This window comes from Geotrypetes seraphini, chromosome 1 (assembly GCF_902459505.1).
Source record: "Geotrypetes seraphini chromosome 1, aGeoSer1.1, whole genome shotgun sequence".
NCBI classification, from domain to species: domain Eukaryota; kingdom Metazoa; phylum Chordata; class Amphibia; order Gymnophiona; family Dermophiidae; genus Geotrypetes; species Geotrypetes seraphini.
The window spans coordinates 73,156,811-73,179,882 of NC_047084.1; the positions used below are offsets into that span (position 1 = coordinate 73,156,811).

At 42.4% G+C, this 23,072-nt stretch overlaps 1 protein-coding gene across 6 annotated transcripts in view; it reads left to right on the plus strand.

Moving 5' to 3' along the window:
* The window catches only part of NPR3 (natriuretic peptide receptor 3), a 147,643-nt gene that overhangs the window by 1,211 nt on the left and 123,360 nt on the right, over positions 1-23,072 (plus strand). The window lies entirely within an intron of this gene.

A 23,072-nucleotide genomic window follows, 5' to 3' on the forward strand; every position in this document is an offset into this window, starting at 1 on the left:
GGGGGGGGAGAGACAAAGCACGGCTGTTAGCACTATGCCAGTGGTCCCAAACTCAAACCCTTTGCAGGGCCATGTTTTGGATTTTTAGGTACTTGGAGGGCCTCAGAAAAAAATAGTTAATTTCTTATTAAAGAAATGACAATTTTGCATGAGCTAAAACTCATTATAGTTTATAAATCTTTCTGTTTGGCTAAGTCTTAATAATAATATTATAATTTATAGTTAAAGAGACAGATGATCAAGAAACTGTTTTATTTTACTTTTGTGATTATGATAAACATACCAAGGGCCTCAAAATAGTACCTGGCGGGCCGCGAGTTTGAGACCACTGCACTATGCTGATACTCATAAGAACATAAGCAATGCATCTGCTGGGTCAGACCTGAGGTCCATTTGTGCCCAGCAGTTCGCTCACGCGGTGGCCCAATAGGTCCAAGACCTGTGCAGTAATCCTCTATCTATACTCCTCTATCCCCTTTTCCAGCAGGAAATTGTCCAATCCTTTCTTAAGCCCCAGTACTGTACTCTGCCTTATAACATCCTCTGCAAGCGCGTTCCAGGTGTCCACCACACGTTGGGTAAAGAACAGCTTCCTAACATTCGTTTTGAATCTGTCCTCTTTCAACTTTTCCGAATGCCCTCTTGTTTTTTTTATTTACTGAAAGTTTGTAGAATCTATCCTTCTCCACTCTCTCTATGCCCTTCATGATCCTGTAAGTCTCTATCATATCCCCTCATGGCATTAGATGTTACTGTAAAAATAAATAAATGCCTTAGGACTAGAGAGTTGCGTGGGGACAGAAATCCCACCCAGCCCCGCCAGGATCCTTTCCGTCCCCGCAAGGAATTACCTCCATCCCCGCCCGTCCCCATAAAAAGCAGCAATTTCTTCTGACAGGATCATCAATTCTACAGTTTCTTTTGTGTTTGCGCTGCTGTTTTCCTTGTGGAATCTCTTTGGTGGAACCCTTTTTTTGTTTTCTGTTTAGGTAATTAACTTATAAACCCCTTCTTTTACTAAGGCTGACGTGTCCATTATATTATATGGACGAACTTTGCTTCCAAAGCCTTCCATCCCCGTGGGAGTCCTGTTGGCTAGAGGGGAGTCCCCATGTGCCAGAGGGGGGTCCCTGTGGGAGTCCCGTGGGTTAGGGGGGGTTCCCATGGGACTCCTGCGAGACCCGCAGGATTCCCGTGATCCCCGTTCCTGTGCAGACCTCTACTTTGGACCCCAGGAAACTGAATGTACACAAAAGCAGCAATACATACATGCAATCGTTTTGTTCGCCCCTTGGAACGTAATTGGGAACTTCCACACAACACGAAAATCAACATTAGTGTAAGATAGGGCATTTCAAAGTTTAAACATAGTAACATAGTAGATGACTGCAGATAAAGACCTGAAAGGTCCATCCAGTCTGCCCAACCTGTTTCAGTTTAAATTTTTTTTCTTCTTAGCTATTTCTAGGCAAGAATCCAAAGCGTACTAAGAGAGAAAAGTTAATTCAAGTCTTTTAACCCTTATGTATCAATTTAGATTAGTAATATTATACATGGATTGCATGAAATTGAAGTCCCTGCAAATTATTGTGGCAGAGTGATCTGCATTCATTAGCAAACCTGACAAATCACGCCAGCGTTTGCTCTATTTCGCATCTGTGGTTAAAATGTGTAGCGTAAAGGGTAAATTTATCATGGATTTCATAAACTGTAGTACTTTTAGCAGTAGATATAATGGTTACAAATCACTAAGAGCGCTTGCTTTCTTGTTGATTAATGTATTTCCTGCTCCCCACCCCCCACCGCTTGCATATACAGAAGTGGAATGAATTCTTAAAAAAAAAAAAAAGTACAAGATGCCGGTATGGCAAAAGTAAGCTTCCCTATATAGTATCCAAGCATTTTGTAGGGAATGTAAGTAGGATCTGCTGGAAGGCATAAAGTCAAACCCCCCCCCCCCTCCAAGACTCCAAGATTAGGCATGCTTTTTTAGCTTAAAACTTGCAAAGTATGCATGTAATGTGAGATATTGCTGTCTGCCCACGAATGATGAATAAACATGAACTCTGGTGCTGAAGATGATAGTCATACCTAACTGCCTTTGGCTATAAAGTTAACTCTTTAGTCTCAGCATTTTACATACAGTATACATGTCCACCTATTTATAAAGTTTTTGTTGGTCATGAAAAATGCTTTCATTGCTTTGTCTAAAGTTTGAGACAGTATTTTTGAACAGGGCACTTTGAAAATTTGAATATAGGGGCCATGGAAATAGTCCCTTAAGGAAAAAAAAAATGAAAATACAGTATAACGGAAAACGTTTCACCTCTTTTCCTACAAAGTCATAACCCACCTGATTTAGCCATACTGTTCATGAGAATGTACATTATAGTTTGTTCTCCCATGTTTCTTAGGTATTTGTTTGTGAAAACTTCTACCAAGGTCAGAGTCTAACTTTGCTGGCAAGACTTTATGCAAAATCTTTTCAAGACATGACCAACCATACCAAGTTCTACCAAAATTATTCATGCAGATGAGAAATAAAAATTTTGTTGCACTCCCTAAGGTCTGCATATTTCCAGAAATCTTGTTCTCGGGTTTGTTTGTTTTTAAATATTCAAAATGATTTCCTTCCCCCTCCCCATATTTTGGGGCCAATTTTTTTTTTTTTGCTGTTCCTCATTACTGTGTTGTATACAATATATTGCTCACTTTGAGAGGTTTCGGTCGTAGTTTAGAAAACTACGCAAGTTAGATATTATTTTCTCTGTGTAATGCAGTCCATGTGTTCAGTTTTACATGGAAGCCACTTTAAAGACAAATTCACTGGATCTCTAGTGATATGTTACATTTTACAGAAGTTAAAAATATTAAGCCAATTTGTTATAAAGAAGTTGAAATTAGCAGCCCACATGCTTCTTATTCATTTTCTACAGCAGGGGTCTCCAAAGTCCCTCCTTGAGGGCTGAAACCAGTCGGGTTTTCAGGATTTCCTCAATGAATATGCATTGAAAGTAGTGCATACACATAGATCTCATGCATATTCATTGGGGAAATCCTGAAAACCCTACTGGATTCAGCCCTCAAGGAGGGACTTTGGGGACTCCTGTTCTACAGTATGTTTATGTTACATACCACAGTCACTGTGCAAGGCTATCACCATTTCTGTGGAGCTAAAGGCTGTACTGGGTGCTTTTATTCTGTTTCTAGTAGACTCATGCTTTTACTCTGTTTCTAGTGGATGCACACTCAAGTTTTGTACCTGGGGCAATGGAGAGTTAAATGACTTCCCCACACAAGAAACTGCAGTTGGAATCAAACCCAACTCACCAGGATCTAAGCCTTCTATATGAGCCATTAGGCCAGGAGTGTCAAAGTCCCTTCTCGAGGGCCGCAATCCAGTCGGGTTTTCAGAATTTCTCCAATGAATATGCATGAGATCTACTTGCATGCACTGTTTTCATTGTATGCTAATAAATCTCATGCATATTCACTGGGGAAATCCTGAAAACCCAACTGGATTGCGGCCCTCAAGGAGGGACTTTGACACCCCTGCATTAGGCTGTTCCTTCAGTCAGATGATCAGAAGGCTTTACCTATGAAAAGAATTTACAGACCAAATATGTGCACAAGAAGGTTAAGTAATTCATTCAAGGTCACACAGTCCGAGTTGGCAATGAGGTTTAAATGGGAGGAGGGGATATCCAGACTCTACAGCTCTGTGTTGTAACCAGTAGGTTACACTAGAAGTCTTGTCGTTTAACCCTCATGCACTTTCAAAACAAGAGAGAGAGAGATCATTGTTCTGGATGCTCTTATGCATTACTAAATCCACAAATGCTACGAGAACTGCACTGGTTGCCTATTGAGGCAAGAACCATGGTTTTCATCGCTTTTCTAAAAAGCCCAATATTAGGCAAGTTTCTTATTTCACTGGGCAGAAAATTCTAAAACTCTGCAGCTCTTCCCAAGAGTGTTCTCTTCCCAGAGGAGAGCAATCTACAATCTTTACAAGATGGTATTACCATTAACAATTCTCAAGAAGAGCATAAAATACCTGGTTGAGTAATATACTGTTATCAAATAGTCTGGACATAACCCATATAAAATAAAAAACTAAAATAAAAAAGCTTTTACATTCAATTATTTCAGAAATATTTTTGATTAATAGGGTAGATATTATGAATACAACATGTATTTACACTTAGATGTACTAGAACAGAGGTGCCCACACTTTTTTGGCTTGCGAGCTACTTATAAAATGACAAGTCAAAATGATCTACCAACAATAAAATTTTAAAAAACGCAAAGCACGCTGTATTGTATTCCGGGGGGGTTTTCAGAGGTCAAAGCAGATGACACAAAAATATGCAATGTCACCTCGGTAACAACTATACAAAAATAGACAAATATACTCCCTCCCCTTTAACTAAACCACGATAGCAGTTTTTAGCGCAGGGAGCTGCGCTGAATGCCCCTCACAGCTTCCGATGCTAAAAACCACTATCGTGGTTTAATAAAAGGGGGCCATAGTGCAAAATATATACAGCAGATATAAATTCTCAAAATGGACACATTTTGAAAGCTAAATTAAAAATAAAATCATTTCATGAGTCTCTGGTTCCACTTCCAATATTTCTTTCTTTCTTTCTTTCTCTCTCCCCCTGCCTGCCTGTCTTTCTTTCTCTCTCCCCCTCCTAAGCAAATGCACCGATTTTCACTTCCCCAATTCTTTCTCTCTCCCTGCGGCCCCCCAGCCACCACACCGATTTCTCCCTGCTTCCCAGAGCCAGGCCTGGCATGTACAGACGCCAGGCTCACAAGCCTTCACATCCGACGTCAATTCAGATATCGGAGAGGAAGTTCCAGGCCAGCAAGGCAGCAATTGGCTGGCCCAGAACTTCCTCTCCGACATCAGAATTGATGTCAGAGGTGAAGTCTTGTGGGTTCGGCACTTGTACGCACCTAGCCTGGCTCGGGGAGGCAGGAAGAACAAGATTGCAAAGGCAATGCGATCGACTCGCATTGCCTTTGCGATCTACTGGTTGATCGCGATCGACCATTTGGGCACCCCTGTACTAGAACATAAGAATAGCCTTACTGGGTCAGACCAATGGTCCATCAAGCCCAGTAGCCTGTTCTCGCAGTGGCCAATCCAGGTTCCTAGTACCAGGCCAAAACCAAAGGAGTAGTTATATTCCGTGCTTCCGATCCAGACCAAGCAGTTTTCACCCATGTCTTTCTCAATAACAGATTATGGACTTTTCCTCCAGGAACTTGTCCAAACCTTTCTTAAAACCAGCCACGCTATCCGCTCTTAGCACAACCTCTGGCAATGCATTCCACTGCTTAACTGTTCCCTGAGTGAAAAACTATTTCCTCCTATTGGTTTTAAAAGCATTTCCCTGTAACTTCATTGAGTGTCCCCTAGTCTTTGTAATTTTTGACGGAGTGAAAAATTAATCCACTTGTACCTGTTCTACTACACTCAGGATTTTGTAGACTTCAATCATATCGCCCCCTCTGCAGCCTCTTTTCCAAGCTGAAGAGCCCTAACCTTTTTAGTCTTTCCTTATACGAGAGAAATTCCATCCCCTTTATCATCTTGGTTGTTCTTCTTTGAACCTTAGCGCTGCTATATCTTTCTTGAGATAAGGAGACCAGAATTGAGGTCTTACCATGGAGCGATACAGAGGCATTATAACATTCCTAGTCTTGTTAACCATTCTTTTTTCATAATTCTTAGCATGCTGTTTTCTTTTTTGGTCACCACTGCACGTTGGGTAGAAGGTTTCATCGTATTGTCTACAATGACACTCGGATCCTTTTCTTGGGCGCTAATCCCCAAGGTGGACGCTAGCATCCAGTAACTGTGATTTGGGTTATTCTTCCCAATGTGCATCACTTTGCATTTGTCCACCTTAAATTTCATCTGCCACTTGGATGCCCAGTCTTCCAATTTCCTAAGGTCTGCCTGCAATTTTTCACAATCCGCATGCATTTTAACAACTTTGAACAGTTTAGTGTCATCTGCAAACTTCTTTCTGACTCTTTCTTTCTCTCTCCCCCTGCCTGTTTGTCTTTCTTTCTCTCTCCCCCTGCCCCCCCTAAGCAAACGCACCGATTTTCACTTCCCCAATTATTTCTCTCTCCCTGCGGCCCCCCAGCCACCACACCGATTTCTCCCTGCTTCCCAGAGCCAGGCCTGGCATGTACAGACGCCAGGCTCACAAGCCTTCACATCCGACGTCAATTGCATAAAATCATGTTTCTGCTTTGCGGAAAGAAAATCATGTTTCTGCTTTGGGGAAGAAAATTAAGATGGAGGGGGGACAGGGAAGGGTAAGCGACAGGGATGAATTATTGTTCCCCCATTACTCTCTAGTAGGTAATTCTGCAAATAAAAAATTAATAAACAAAAGCACAAACTTTAAAATGTAACCTAGCTTTAACTGGAAGCCAAAGTGATCTTATCAGTAGAGGAGTTATTGAATCATATTAGACACAGAACAAATCAATCTGGCTGCTGAAATTTAACCTAAGTGAAGTTCAGATTTCTGAGACTTGGTACAACCTAAGAAAATGACATTACAATGGTCCAGCTGGGAAAGGCATAAAGACTGAACAATACTCGTATGTCTAAATACCTGTAGTTCAAAAAAAACTTTCTAACGGCTCTCAATTTTTTCAAGAGTATATCTACTTGATTTCTCAATGAGAGTAAACAGTGGAGTGCTGCAGGGGTGTGTACTGGGACCGGTGCTATTTAACTTATTTATAAATGATCTGGAAATTGGAACGACGAGTGAGATGATTAAATTTGCAGATGACACTAAACTGTTAAGTTGTTAAAACGCATGCAGATTGTGAAAAATTGCAGGCGGACCTTAGGAAATTGGAAGACTGGGTTTCCAAGTGGCAGATGAAATTTAATGTGGGCAAATGCAAAGTGATGCACATTGGGAAGAATAACCCAAATCACAGTTACTTGATGCTAGGGTCCACCGTGAAGATTAGTGCCCAAGAAAAGGATCTGGGTGTCATCGTAGACAATACAATGAAACCTTCCACCCAATGTTTTTCATAGTGCTGTGCACACACAGGTTATCTCCACGTTTATTTTTCTCATCCAATCTGATTCTCTGATATTCTAATTATCAACGATTGGTACCCCTGAGGAAGAAGTGTTTCTTCAAAACACGGACCGTGTCAGGTCCGGTCCACGTGAACATTGGGACCAGTTCTTTGGATGTATTTTATGTGGTTTATGCATTTGTCTTGTTTTTAATTTTTTGTTATTTTAATAAAATTCCTGTCCCTGTACATTTTCCTGCAATTTTGTTTTGTTTTCTTGTTGTGCACCTTTTCTGCAAGTTTTTGTTGGTTCTTTTTTATTTTGAAATGCAAAATGATGCACATTGGGAAGAATAACCTGAATCACAGTTACCAGATGCTAGGGCCCAACTTTGGGGTTAGCGCTCAAGAAAAGGATCTGGGTATCATCGTAGACAATACGATGAAACTTTCTGCCTAATGTGTAGTGGCGGCCAAAAAATGAAACAGGATGCTGGGAATTATTAAAAAAGGGGTAGTTAACAAGACTAAGAATGTCAATGCCCCTGTATTGCTCCACGGTGCGACCTCATTTGGAGTAATGCATTCAATTCTGGTCTCCTTATCTCAAGAAAGATATAGTGGCGCTAGAAAAGGTTCAAAGAAGAGCGACCAAGATGGTAAAAGGGATGGAACTCCTCTCGTATGAGGAAAGACTAAAAAGGTTAGGGCTCTTTAGCTTGGAAAAGAGACGGCTGAGGGGAGATATGATTGAAGTCTATAAAATCCTGAGTGGAGTAGGACGGGTACAAGTGGATCGATTTTTCACTCCGTCAAAAATTACAAAGACTAGGGGACACTCAATGAAGTTACAGGGAAATACTCTTAAAACCAAAAGGAGGAAATTTTTTTTCACTCAGAGAATAGTTGAGCTCTGGAACGTGTTGCCAGAGGATGTGGTAAGAGCGGATAGCATAGCTGGTTTTAAGAAAGGTTTGGACAAGTTCCTGGAGGAAAATTCCATAGTCTGTTATTGAGAAAGACATGGGGGAAGCCACTGCTTGCCCTGGATCGGTAGCATGGAATGTTGCTACTCCTTGGGTTTTGACCAGGTACTAGTGACCTGGATTGGCCACTATGAGAACAGGCTACTGGCCTCGATGGACCATTGGTCTGACCCAGTAAAGCTATTCTTATGATTCTGTATTTTGCATCAGCTTTATACAGTAAGAAACTACTTTGATAACTCCTTTTCATCCAGGCCTTATTAGTTTTAAGATTTGATTCCTGTAACTCTGTCTATACAGGAATAACAGTATGTAATGTGAAACAATTACAAACACTTCAAAATATAGCCATCCATCTTCTATATCGATTGATTCTACAAAACAATTGATTCTATAAAACAATTGATTCTATGTCGATTGATTCTACAAAACAATTACTCCCCATTCAGTACAGAATACAGTTTAAAATTTTATTCTTTATACACAAAGCAATTCGTACTGGTGCCCCTTCATTGGGTTGCCAGATTTTCCAGCTGGAAAATCCGGACTCCCTAGGCCCTCCCAGTTCTACCCTAGCCCCGCCCCCCGCTGCCTGCTCTTGTCGGGCAGGGAGGAAGTCCGTGCATGCCCGACGCAATATGAGGAGGCTTTTCAAAACCCGGACTTCTGGTAACCCTACCCCTTCAAACTTAACTTCACAAATTGATAGCTTTACTACTTTTTCTGAACATAAACTCACTACCACTGCCATCAGTGGCTAGACATGTTAGTACATCTTATAGCGCTTTCTTTCTTTCTTTCTTTCTTTTTTATAGCACCAGTCACTGTTCGCTCTAAGCTGAGCAAGAGTCCTCCAGCTGCATTGCTGCCAGTGGGAGGTGATGCTAGAATCCTGCAGAGGTTGCCTGTCCCTCACTACTGAAAATATGATAGTGAAATAGCACCCCCTATTGGCCACTTAGAGGGAACAGTGGCACAAACTCACTGAAACGTTTTCCCGGAACCTTAGAGCTGAACCCCATCCATAAATGATTTAGGACCCTCTTAAAAACACATTTTTATACACAGGCTTTTGGTTTCCAAAAAGGTGGAAGGAGGAAGATCTGCTGTACCATAACATGGATGTATTATTTGTGTTGGGTGACCTAATTCAGTTCCTGGTTGAGTGTGAGTGCTAGATGGTAGTATGTGTATGTGACCTGTTTCTGAATTATGATTAAATACGAGCGTGCGCTCTGGTATGAATGGTTAGGTTCTTTAGCTGACTAAAAATGGAGTTCTTTCCTTTCTTTTAAATATTTCATTGATTGTAAACCATTCTGACATGTTTATTGAGAACGATACATGAAACACTAATAAACCATAATAAAAAAAAGTACATATTAAGGTCTGTGTAATTGAGAAACATAATTTACTGCCAGTCCATCTCTGTACTGAGATACCATATATAGAGAACAAGCGTAGTCTGCACAGAGTGGCATTCATAGGTATGCAAAAAATTATACACAGGTGCAAATCTTCTTGTGTTAGAGTCAAATAACTACCGTGCCATAGCAAATAGAATTTTTATCAACGTGGCTTAGAAAATGTGTAAAACTGAGGCCTTTACGTTTTAACTTATTAAACACCAAATAGTAAAAATGTTGAAAAAAAGTGATATAGGCATAGTAAGGGTGAGCAGCACCCGGAGCAGTGGCGCCCCGTCTGTGCCACGCGCACAATTGCGCGCCTCCTTCCCTTTCCCTTTTAAACCTCTCCGGCGTGAGCAGCATGCTGCACGCGTCGGTATCGGCTCACCCTTTAATGTCACTTCCTAGGCACAGGTCCTGGAAATGACGTCCGAGAGAGCACCAATGCTGACGCAGACAGAAACCTTGCGCCAAAAAGGTATGGGGAAGGCAAGCAGCACACATGGCAAAGAGAAGCATGGGGAGGCAAAGAGCAGGAGGGTACCACTGCGCCCTTAGGAAGACTGTGGCTAGGGCGTTTCGCCCCCCCCCCCCTTCCCCCTCTTACTATGCCATTTGATTGCTTTACAAGTGCTTGCAATGGACAATTGTCACATGCTTAAATCTGTTATTGTCCAAAAACCCATTTTTTTTGCCTGAAGGGAAGAAGTTCAGCTATTTTCTTTTTAAGCATTTTACTAGAAGAGAAGCCAGCAAAGGCATTAGCTTGTTTGTAATTGGGTTCTGGAAAGCAGACATAATTGCTACTGACAGTGTCTTCAGGCTAGGATTTCACGGGTACCAACTATTGCAAGATTAAATAGGACCAGCTGAGACAAGCAAAGGGAAAAGAATCGGAGAGAGACATATTTGAGTACTGCAGTATTTAGAAACTTGAAAAATTCCTGGCTTTCAGCTTTCTTTCAGAGGACTTTCCTCTTCTGTTGTGCCTGTGGCAGTGTTTGTTAGTGAATGGGGCCCCTTTATGCTCCAAGAGATACAATGACTTGGTTTGAAGCACAAAACAGTATGCTGAGCTTTTGGTGAGAGAGAGATTGAGAGAACAATACTTGAAGTTGTATGAAACATGGCAGGAAAATCTTGTAACGAAGGACCAATTAAGCAAGTACTGTTGAGTCCATTTTTATTTTGTATTCTGTTTGATCACTGTAGGAAAGAGGAGTAAACATTTTTCCAACACACCAAATTTTTTTGTTTCAGAGAATATAAGATGTGCAGAAAATAAAAAAGAACAGATTTATTACAAAACAAATTATAAGGCATGTTACTGTAGATCAGATGAGGATGAGAGGTCGTTCTTTAAGAAGCAACCCTACTATGGGCTGTCACCATTTTGTGAACTATCTGAAAACTGTTGACGGACTAGTGCAGTGAAAAATGTGTAATGCCTATGAATCCGGCCCTGAAGCAGCGGTTTAGAGTACATCTCCGTGAAACGCTGACCGCGTTGGCATCTGTTGAGAGGCATTTTTGTGATCTAACATTAAGTTAAATAATATTCTAGTCACTTTTTTCAGTCTAAATGGAGCTGTGCATGCAATAAGAGAGAAAACAAAGTATACCTGAATTATATCAGTTTAAAAAAACGACAAAAGTATTTTAATACATTATGATTAAGTTAATATATTTTATGGCACATTAAGTGAAAAATATTGAAAAAAATAAAAAAAACTAACGGGTTTTTTGTGGCCGATGACTGGAGCAAGGAGCATAGTAACTACGCTGATTTCCACAGTCTGTGACTGTGCGTAGGCTCCATTTCTGAAGCTTTTTCCCGTATTAATAATCAAACCGAGATAGATAAAAAATTAAGTTAGATAGTGAGTGCACGTCTCTGAATAAGTGGGAGTAATAGACTCCTTTTACAAAGCCATGGTAGCGATACTGCTGTGGTAAATGCAGCAAAGTCTGTAGGAATGAAATAGGCTTTGGTGCACTTACCACGGCAGCATCGCTACCACAGCTTTGTAAAAGACCCCCTGTGTAGAACTGTTTCCATTAGCTTTAAAATAAGCCTCTTAGGAAAATGTTATTTCATGCCAGTTAAGGGACCTGTTTTCAATAAAACCACTGGCTAATAATGTGCACATGCAGTTTTCAGCTTGAAATCGCAACCTGATAGTCAAAAAGCCTGTACAATTTCTTTTGAATTGGGACTGCTATGCAAATAAGGAGTACATGCAGACCTTAAGATGTGTCAAATGAGTTTGCAAGGTATAGCCACTAGCAGTGTACCTGTGTTTTTAAAAAATGAAATGTGCATGCAGACTTTCCTTTTTTTTTATAAATTCTTTATTCATTTTTAGGATTACATTAAGTGTTACATATATTCAATCACATTAACAATAAATATATCACTTACATACTATCATTTGCACATTACTTAAAATCTTATCCCTCCCCCCTACCATATAATCCAGTATAATATAAATATGTATTAATAAAATATCCCCACCCTACCCTATTAATACTTTCTAAACTCTTTTGTGATTTGATTAATTTTGGGAGTTTCTTTTTATAATGCAGTCACAAGTATCCAGGTTGTAAGAGAATGGATTTTTTAATTTATTTACTCAATTTTTTTAAACCATCCTCCCAAAAGAGCCCAAAATGGGTGAACATAAGAAATGCCTCTGCTGGGTCAGACCCGAGGTCCATCGTGCCCAGCAGTCCGCTCACGCGGCGGCCCAACAGGTCCAGGACCTGTGCAGTAATCTTCTATCTATACCCTTCTATCCCCATTTCCAGTAGGAATTTGTCCAATCCTTTCTTGAACCCCAGTACCGTACTCTGCCTTATAATGTCCTCTGGAAGCGCATTCCAGGTGTCCACCACACGTTGGGTAAAGAAGAACTTCCAAGCATTTGTTTTGAATCTGTCCCCTTTCAACTTTTCCGAATGCCCTCTTGTTCTCTTATTTTTCGAAAGTTCGAAGAATCTGTCCCTCTCTACTGTCTCTATGCCCTTCATGATCTTGTAAGTCTCTATCATATCCCCTCTAAGTCTCCTCTTCTCCAGGGAAAAGAGACCCAGCTTCTCCAATCTCTCAGAATATGACAGGTTTTCCATACCTATTATCAGACGTGTTGCTCTCCTTTGAACCCTCTCGACTAACGCCATATCCTTCTTAAGATACGGCGACCAATATTGGACGCAGTACTCCAAATGCGGGCGCACCATCGCCCGATACAACGGCAGGATAACTTCTTTCGTTCTGGCTGTAATACCCTTTTTGATTATACCAAGCATTCTATTCGCTCTCTTAGCGGCCGCAACTCTTAGGGTTGCAGATCAATATACACAGAATACATCAGTAAAAGGAAAATACAGTCACATACTCTTAAAACAAACTGAGAGAAGCATACATTATCTGACAAATAAGTTCATGAACATGCCACCGTGCGCTTACTTTGGCAGCACTATACAAACAGCTCAGTAAGGTTTCATAACCTTGGTATATCAGTGTCTCACAGCTATGTTTGTGTCGACGTGTGGTGGTGTACTGTAGTGCTGCCTGATTCAGGAAAAAAAATTTCGATTCGATTCAGCCTATTGAATTGGTTATTCGATTCGATTTTCCTGCCCAATTGGGTTTTTTTTGGGGGGGGGGTTTTTTTTTTTTTTTTTTTTCAAACATCCTGGTGGGTTTATTTTACAGCCTCTTCATCCCTTGCCTTCTCCTAACCACACTGGCGCTGTGGTGTAAATAAAATAAACAAACAAAAAAGACTTTTTCTTTCTGTTAAATCCTAGCTCACGTTTGCGGTCTTAACACCAGCTCTGACATGATACACATTTCAAATATGACATATTGTAATCACAAAACAGAAAATAAAATTAGTTTTTCTACCTTTTGTTGTCTGGTCATTACTCAAATTTTGTTAGTCTCAGGCTCTGGTTGTCTTCTGATAACTTGCTTGCCAGGGTCTCTTTCTTTGGGACTCAGTTTATTTATTAGAAGTCTGTGTGGAACACAGTCAAAGGCTCTACTAAAATCTAAACACCGCATCTAGCGCATATCCTCTATCCAATTCTCTTGTCACCTAGTCAAAGACATTAATCAGATTTATCTGACAAGACCTACCGCTAATGAATCTGTGTTGCCTCCGGTCCTGTAATCCACAGGAATCCAGACACTTGACCATTCTCTGTTTTAAAAGTGTTTCCATTAATTTGCTAAACCACAGAAGTCAGACTTACTGGCCTGTAATTCCCTACTTCTTCCTTACTTCCACTTTTGTGAAGAGCGACCACATCCGCCCTTCGCCAGTCCTCCGGTACCACTCCTGACTCTAGAGACTCGTTGAAAAGGTCGGTCAACGGAGCTACCAGAACTTCCCTAAGTTCCTTCAGCACCCTCGGATGTACACCATCCGGCCCCATTGCTTTATCTACCTTTCTTTTAGCTAGCTCCTCGCGAACACAACCCTTTGAAAACTGATCAGGGTCTATTACTCCTGCATCCCTATTCACGTTTGTCTTCTGTGGTCCCGCTCCCTGCGCTTCAGTCGTGAACACAGAACAGAAATATCTGTTAAGCAATTTGGCCTTTTCTTTATCAGCTTCTACATATTCCTCCCCTTCACTTGAAGCATACCAAATATATGCATACTTATATGTACTAAGCCAATTGATTGAATGTATACCTTTTTTCTTGCAAGTTTGTACTTAGATCATTTTCTGTTATTTTTCCTATGTTTTGTTCTGTTATGGAAAACTTCAATAAAACTTGTTGAACTTAAAAAAATATTAGAGAGATGTATCATAGGAATAAATTAAAGTAGTTAAGCTGTTATATTAGGGTAAATCAAAAAGTAAAGGCAAAATACATTTAATGGCTTTAAAGAACTAACTTAACAACTGAGCATATCATTTTTCCATATAGTCCCCTTGCAAGACAACAAACGCATTGTTGTATTGTTCAACTTGCTTCTGCATTCCTGCAGAGAAGTAGTTTTTTGGCTGCTCTGAAACCAGATGAGCACTGCTTTCTCGTATGTGAATCTGCAACCTCGCAGCATCTCCTTCAGTGGACCGAAGATGTAATAATCGCTAGGCGCCAGATCCGGGCTATAAGGAGGATGTGGAAGATATTCGAATCCAAGCTGTTGCACCGTCTCTTCTGTCACTGCTGTTGTAGAAGGATGTGCATTGTCATGGTGCAACAAGACTGTTTTGGGCAACATGGTTCATAGACAACGGCGTGAAAGACAAAGGCGCGCCCGGACAATTGAGCGCAGCGCGGAGGTGCGCGCCGCTCAAAATTACTGTTTTTAGAGGCTTCGATGGGGTTTTTTGTTGGGGAACCCCCCCCACTTTACTTAATAGACATCGCGCAGGCGTTATGGGTGGTTTGGGGGGGTTGTAACCCTCCACATTTTACTGTAAACTTAACTTTTCCCCTAAAAACAGGGAAAAAGTGAAGTTTTAAGTAAAATATGGGGGGTTACAACGCCCCCACAACGCGGCGCAATGTCTATTAAGTAAAGTGGGGGGGTTCCCCCCCCCATCGGAGCCCTAAAAACAGTAATTTTGAGCGGCGCGCGCCTCCACGCTGCGCTCAATTGTCTGGGCGCGCCTTTGTCCCGGCGCGCTTTTGACCTGACACCGAGCAACATTCCTTTTCTTTTGCTGTGAATTTAAGTTCATTTCGCAGCAATGCAAAGTAAATTTCACTGTTCACCCTTTGTCTTTGCTATGTCCATATTGAGTCAATATCCACCAGTGAATTTCCACAGGTTTCACTCCCTCTGCCCAAAGAAAACACACTACTGCACGTTGTTCTTTGATGGTGCAATTTTGCAATGGAGCGTCCATGTTTCTGACCTCGTGGCTGCCACACAACTAAAACTGAGCGCTGCGCTGTGCGTGGACGAACTATCCAACAGACAATGTACAAGTACATATGTTGCATTGCACTATCTCCATTCCGGTTATCGTGTAATTTAACAGTTGCCTTTAATTTTTGATTCGCCCTCATATTACTATTAACATTACGTCTCCTCCAAAACACACCTTAAGATCATCACAAAACACCAGCCCCTTTCCTCTTTCATGCACAAAAGTTCTTCACAAGTGGTCTCTAACCAGTGGCCACAGTGTGAATATGAGAAAGCTCTGAGGGCCATCAAAAGATTTCAAGCTTACATATTTAAGCCTATGCTAATTAAATACATCATTGGGAATTCTGTTTTCATCATGCACTCTTCTTTGTTTTAGCAAAACTTTGGTGTGGTTTCCATAATTCTCCGAATACAAGTGTTTCATGATTGCTCTAGCTTATGAGTCAATTGCTCATTAGTTGATGTTGACTAAGATGAGTGCGGTGGGTGTGAACTGATTTCAGATTTTTTTTTTTAACCAAGAAAGCTATTGTGTAAATGTCAAAATTAAATTTTGTCTTTTTGGGAAGCTTAGTGCAGTGTTCTACAGGGCTCCTATGCTATATAAAGTTCTTTGGGTGAATTGTTGTCAAATTTAGGAATATTTGTGTTATTTTATATAGATGATATTTTTATTTTGAGTCATGCATTGGAGAATTTTGAAGAAGCTCATAGATTTGCTCAGAATGCAATCCAATTAGTAGATTGGACATCCTAAAAAAATTTTGAAACTTAACAAACTAAATTAGTTTGTTTTGGAAATCCATAGGGGGTTTGTTGGAAAAAGGATTTTATTATACTCTGGGAATTGCTTGTTGTACAGAAAAAAAATCCAAGGTTTAGGGGATAATCCTTAGATTGTATTTTGAGAATCAGATAAGAGAATTAAGTAGGAAGATCTTTTTTTGTGTGTGTCAACTGCAAGCAATTCGCCCTGTTTTATCCTCTGAAAGTTTTCGAATTGTGATCCAAGCAATAGTTCTACCTTGACTGGACTACTGTAAATTCTTTTTATAGAGTTACAAGATTGAACTTGAGGAATAGATTGTAGTTGCTTCAAAATACATCTCATCTGATATTCAGAGCTAAAAAATATGATCAAGTTACTCTGCTCTTACAGTAATTATACTAGCTCCTGATTGAGAAAGAGTCAACTTTAAAGTACTGGTAGCTACTATATGAGTAGTATATAAACTACTATATGGTATGGATCCAGAAGGTTTGATGAGTTATTTGTCTTTTCCAACAAAAAATACCAATTCTTGATTTCAATTATCTTTGAAACTCAGTTATTCATCAGCAAAGCATGTTTGGTCATTAACTGATAAATCTTTCAGGTATCTGGATACTAAGCTGTGAAACGATCTCCTAAAAGAGTACAGATAAATTTTTTCTTACTATGTTTTTCATAAAGTTATAAAGACTTATTATATTTAATTATTTGTTGCTTTTAACTGATTTATTGATTACACTGTAAAATGTATGCTAGAGGAATCTTTGATTTGTTATCTGCCTAGAATCTAATGTTGAGAACAGAATAGAATAGCTTTGTCATATCATTGTAGTACATGTGCATCTAAATATGAATCCTGACCTTTGGCGTGTCATATGGCCTTAAATACTTATGGAAAAAGCATAGTAGGTCCTTCACCTGCCCTACACTGACCATCTTTTTTTTTTTTTTTTTTTTTTTAAGATCTTTAATGCACTATCCAAGTGGGCAGCATTGAACTTAGCAAAGATGCAGGACTTGAGGGTGACAATGAAGGACTTTGGGGGTTGTGCATTCAAGACCACTGTCCTAAACGATATTATTCCCTCAATTCTTATGCAGCCCAAATTCATACCCCTGCATATTTTTAGCATTAAATCTTAGCTGCCAAATTTTAAACTATTCTTCAAGCTTTGCTAGGTCATGCCTCTTGTTGTTTTCATGTTAATCATTCACTCATAATTTCAAAAATAGATTATTGCAATTCGCTTTTAAAAGGTATATTTCACAAAGATTTGAAACGTCTGCAACTAATTCAAAATACGGCAATTAAGTTAATTTACAGAGCAACAAAGTATGACCACGTTACTCCTCTGTTAAAAGATGCCCACTGGTTACCTATCTCACACAGGATAACTTACAAAATTGCCCTTTTGACATTTAAAACTATGCAGACTAATTCCCCAGCTTTTATTGATCGAATATTGATTCCCTATGATCCACCAAGATCTTTAAGATCCATAACTCAATCCAATTTAAATATCCCCTCCTTAAAAATAATCGGTACACGTCGAACCTCTATTTTCTCTGTAACAGCTCCTACTATTTGGAATGCTCTTCCGCTTTATCTAAAAACAGAAAATAATTTAAAAACGTTTAAAAGTAGCTTAAAATGTTTCCTTTTTAAAGATGCTTTTAATTGAAGTTGTGATTTCATTATTTTTTTTTTTTTTCTCTTCTTTTCTTTTCTCTTTTCTCTCCTTCTTTTTTCTCCATTAAGTCCTGCCCTTTTGTTTTTTTCCCTTAATGTCTCTCTCATTTACTATAATTATTGTATTTCCTCCCTTTTTCCTTCATGTATCGTTTGTTAGTGCGTCCTTATTTAACCTAGTACGTGTTGTAGTTCATCTAATAATTTTGTATTTTCGTTTTTTTTTAAAAAAAGTTTGTTTTAATGGTAATTCTGTTTGTTACAATGTTATTTTATCAAGTGCTTTGTACAACGCTTTGCAGAATCGATAAAGCGTTTAATCAAGAAACTAATTAAACAATAAACAATAAACAAACAATAAACAATTAGCACAAAATTTTGCACCTAGCAAAATTAGGGTACATGAATTATCACACGGTCATGCTAACAGCTAACATATTGGTAAGTGCTAGTGGCCTGGTTTAACTGTGTAGCATGGAACAGAGTAAGGAAGGGGCATGCATGCCTTCACCTTGCAGTTAAAACATGGAACTTTATGACATGTAATTTATTAGCACAGCAGATAGGACAGATCTGTTAATACCATCTCAGGTGGCAATAAGTGCATTTGCATTACGAGTCATACATTTAGAGGCAAATTCTATAAATAATGTCCCGATTATAGGCAGCGGTAGGTGTCCTACCACTGTTTAATCAGCCAATTGGGATGCACATTTTTTTAAAAAACTATATTGTAGGTGTTTTCACAAGCCTAGGGTAGCGCGTAGGGCCAATTAAGCTAGCCCAAGGCTAGGCGTGGGCATGGTTTTGCCCAGAAGTGGCCTTAGATGAGCTTAGCCGCTGAGCCAATTGCAGTAAGGGAATTTCCTTAGCAAAGCAGCAGATGAATCCAGAGACAAGTGGGATAGCTCACATCGACCAGCAGGTGGAGATAGAGAAACTGATTAACAGGTGGCCTTATATACTGGTATTCCTCCTGTCCATTCAGTTTGCTCTATCTCCCAGCAGGGTTCGTAGCTATACCTCTAGCTCCTGGATTCTGGCTGTACCCGGTGAATTTGAGTGAATTTATAGTCTTCTGTTGAGACTCGTTCTCTTCAGAGAGACAGGGGTGCCTGGCTGAGCGGTGCCGGCTTTGGGAGCTACACCTGGGCCTCCCCAGGTCCCTTCTCCACCCTCCCCTCCGGTTGATCGAGGGGTTGACTTGGGCTCTGTATTTTTCTTCTTTCCAGTAAAAAAAAAAAAAATTCTGAGCCTGCCTATGCTGTGCTGTACCTTTTGGTCAGCTTTCAGTACAATTACCAGCCATAACCTTACTTGCTTGCTGTAGTGTGATTAGGAAGTTTGTTTGGGTGAGTAAGAACTTTGGTTTTCTGGGGTTTTAGTGCGTGTTGTGTGGTCCCGGGTGCCGGTTTTGTGGAGGGCTGCGTCGGCAATTTTGGCGGGCTTTCTCCGTTTGAAGAAAAAAAAAAAAAATGGCGGCAGAGGCTGTTAAAAGGTGTTCACGCTGTGGGAAGCACAGCGGGTGCGCTGATACACCAGCAGAGGATTCATTCCTGCCGGCGTGCGACTTAGCAATTTACCGCGCTGGGGAGGCGCGATCGAGCTCCTCTTCCCTCGCGGTCGAGTCGGCCTTGATTCAGGGCGCTCCAGCGTCTGAGGGGATTTCGGCGGCTGTAGCTGCGTCAGGAGCGCTGGGGGAAGCCGCGGTTCCGCTAAACTACTGCACAGGACAAATAGGGTCAGCGGGATTCGGGCTAGGCTCGTTTTCCCCAGAGTTTGTAATGTTAATGCACCGTGCCTTTGTTTTACAGAGCTCTCAGCCTGTTCAAACGGTGCCTTTGAATTTTCCTGTGCTGCCTATTCCCTCTACTTCCACTACTACTACTACTAATAGTTTTACTGGTACTGCTGCTGTTAATGCTGTTTCCCCTCCGGTGAAGTCTCAGGTAGCGAAGAGGCGCAGGCTTGCGGCCGTGGACGAAGGGGACTCTGACCCTGTCTCCCCTTTATCTCTTACTCTTCCTGAGTCGCTGGAGGAAGGTGAGGTGCTGGACTTGGAAGCGGAGGAACCCCCGGGTAGGGACGTGGATGATCCTTCCGCTCTCCGGCTTTTTCACAGGGAAGAAATTTCTTCTTTAGTTTCTAAGGCGTTGCAGGGATTAAACATCTCGCAGGAGGATACTCAAGTTTCTGGGTCCGCAAACCCCCTTATGGCGGGGACGCGTAAGCCGACTAGAAACATAGAAACATAGAAATAGACGGCAGATAAGGGCCCACGGCCCATCTAGTCTGCCCACCTTAATGTCCCTCCCCTACCTTTGCCCTGTGAAGAGATCCCATGTGCCGATCCCATTTGGCCTTAAAATCAGGCACGCTGCTGGCCTCAATCACCTGTAGTGGAAGACTATTCCAGCGATCAACCACTCTTTCAGTGAAAAAGAATTTCCTGGTGTCACCTCGTAGTTTCCCGCCCCTGATTTTCAACGGATGCCCTCTTGTTGTCGTGGGACCCTTGAAAAAGAAGATATCTTCCTCCGCCTCGATGCGGCCCATAAGATACTTGAACGTCTCGATCATGTCCCCCCTCTCTCTGCGCTCCTCGAGCGAGTATAGCTGTAATTTGTCAAGCCGTTTTTCTTATGGTAGATCCTTGAGTCCCGAGACCATCCGGGTGGCCATTCTTTGCACCGACTCCAGTCTCAGCACATCCTTGCGATAATGCGGCCTCCAGAATTGCACACAGTATTCCAGGTGGGGCCTCACCATGGATCTATACAATGGCATAATGACTTCCGCCTTACGACTGACAAAACCCCTTCGTATGCAGCCCATGATTTGTCTTGCCTTGGACGAAGCCTGCTCCACTTGATTGGCAGACTTCATGTCCTCACTGACGATTACCCCCAAGTCTCGTTCTGCTACCGTTTTTGCTAGGATCTCGCCATTAAGGGTATAAGACTTGCATGGATTCTGGCTGCCCAGGTGCATAACTTTCCTTTCCAGTGCATGAAGCCATGCAAGAGCTTATTGCGACGCAATGGGACACTCCAGAAGCTAGTCTACGGGTGTCGAAAGCCATGCGGCTCTTGTATCCTGTTGCCCCGCACAAACTCTAGAGATTTAAGTTATCCAGGGTCGACGCGCTGGTGGCCGCGGTTACCAAAAAGATTACCTTGCCGGTTGAAGGAGGTGTTGCGCTGAAGGATGTCCAGGATAGGAAGATTGAATCTTCACTGAAAATGTCCTTTGAAGTGGCTGGAGTCATAAGAACATAAGCAGTGCCTCTGCCGGGTCAGACCAGAGGTCCATCCCGCCCAGCAGTCCGCCCCCGCGGCGGCCCAACAGGTCATGACCTGCCTTAATCACCAGAAGGGGTCACCTTACAAGCCGCGATTTGCAGTTCGTATGCGGCGCGGGCTTGTCTGCAATGGTCTCAGCTGATGGCGGATAATTTGATGGAGTCCGGGGGCTCTGTTCCCTCGGAACTGGCTGATTTGGAGTCTGGTCTAGCGTATTTGGCGGACGCCTTATATGATATTATTTGCACTTCGGCAAAGCAGATGTCTCTTTCGGTGGTTTCTCGCAGATCTTTATGGCTCCGTAATTGGGCGGCGGATGCGGCCTCCAAACTGCGGCTAGTGAAACTCCCTTTTAAAGGGCGTTTGTTGTTTGGGGAAGATTTGGATAAATTGGTGAAGGATTTTGGTGATACCAAAACACAGCGCTTACTGGAAGACAGGCCTAGGCCCCCATTAAAATCCTTGGCGGCCAGACCACGTTTCCGTGATGTTAAGAGATATAGACCTGGTAAGCCCTCCTTTCAGCCCGCCTTCACTTCCTCGAGACCTAGGTTTCCGCAAAAGAGTTCCTTTCGTACGGCGAAACCCCCATCAGCTCAGCCAGCCCGTGCTCCAGCAAGTCGCACCCCACAATGACGGGGTCTTGGCTCCCTCTGCCATCCCCTTGGGGGGGCGGCTGTCTGCCTTTCTGGCGGAGTGGGCCAAGATCACGTCGGATCAGTGGGTTTTGGATATTATTCAAGAAGGTTACAAGTTAGAATTCGCCTCTCCCGTCGCTGATTCTTTCTTGGTGTCCCCGTGCAATGGGGCAGCCAGGGGAGACTCGGTCTGCCTGACTCTTCAGGTGCTTCTGGATCTGGGGGCGGTGGTGCCGGTGCCTCCGGAGGAGGTGGATCTCGGCAGATATTCCATTTACTTCATTGTGCCCAAAAAAGGGGGGTCATTCAGACCTGTGCTGGATCTCAAAAGGGTCAACAAATTTCTCAGGGTTCGCCATTTCCGTATGGAGACAGTGCGCTCAGTGATTGCGGCGTGAAACCTGGGGAGTTCCTCACGTCCCTCGATCTCAAGGAGGCGTACCTCCACATTCCGATCTGGCCTCCGCATCAACGATTTCTTCGGTTTGCGATCCTAGGCCAGCATTATCAATTTCGGGCGATGCCCTTTGGTCTTGCAACGGCTCCCCGCACCTTTTCAAAGGTGATGGTGGTGGTGGCAGCATTTCTGCGCAAAGAAGGAATTCGTGTGCACCCTTACTTGGACGACTGGTTGATCCGCGCCTCTTCCAGGCGGGAGAGTTTGTCGGTGACTCAGAGAGTGATCTCTCTCCTTCAGTCTTTGGGGTGGATCATCAACTTTCCCAAGAGCTCTCTGTCCCCGTCCCAGTCGTTGGAGCATCTGGGAGTGAGGTTCGAAACTTGACTGGGGAAGGTGTTTCTACCCCGGGACCGGGGAGAGAAGTTACAGTCTCAGGTTCGTCTGCTTCTCAGTTCGCCCAGGCCTCGGGTTTGGGATTATGTACAGGTTCTGGGCTCGATGGTGGCGGCTCTGGAGGTGGTCCCTTGGGCCCGGTTCCACATGAGGCCGTTGCAGAAGTCGCTACTTTCCCGGTGGTCCCCGGTGTCGCAGGACTACGATCGGCGTCTACAGTGGAGTCCTCAGGCGGCCCGCAGCATGGGGTGGTGGCTCAGCAAATTCAATCTATTCCGGGGCATGCCGCTGGCGACTCCGGATTGGGTCGTGATTACGACGGATGCCAGTCTTCTGGGCTGGGGAGCACAGTGCCTGCAGGCGTCGGCACAGGGTGTTTGGTCCTCGGAGGAGGCCCAGTGGTCGATCAATATGCTGGAGTTGAGGGCGATCAGGCTTGCGCTTCTGGCGTTTCAGTCCATGATTCAGGACCATCCGACCAGCGTTACAGCAGTGGCGTATATCA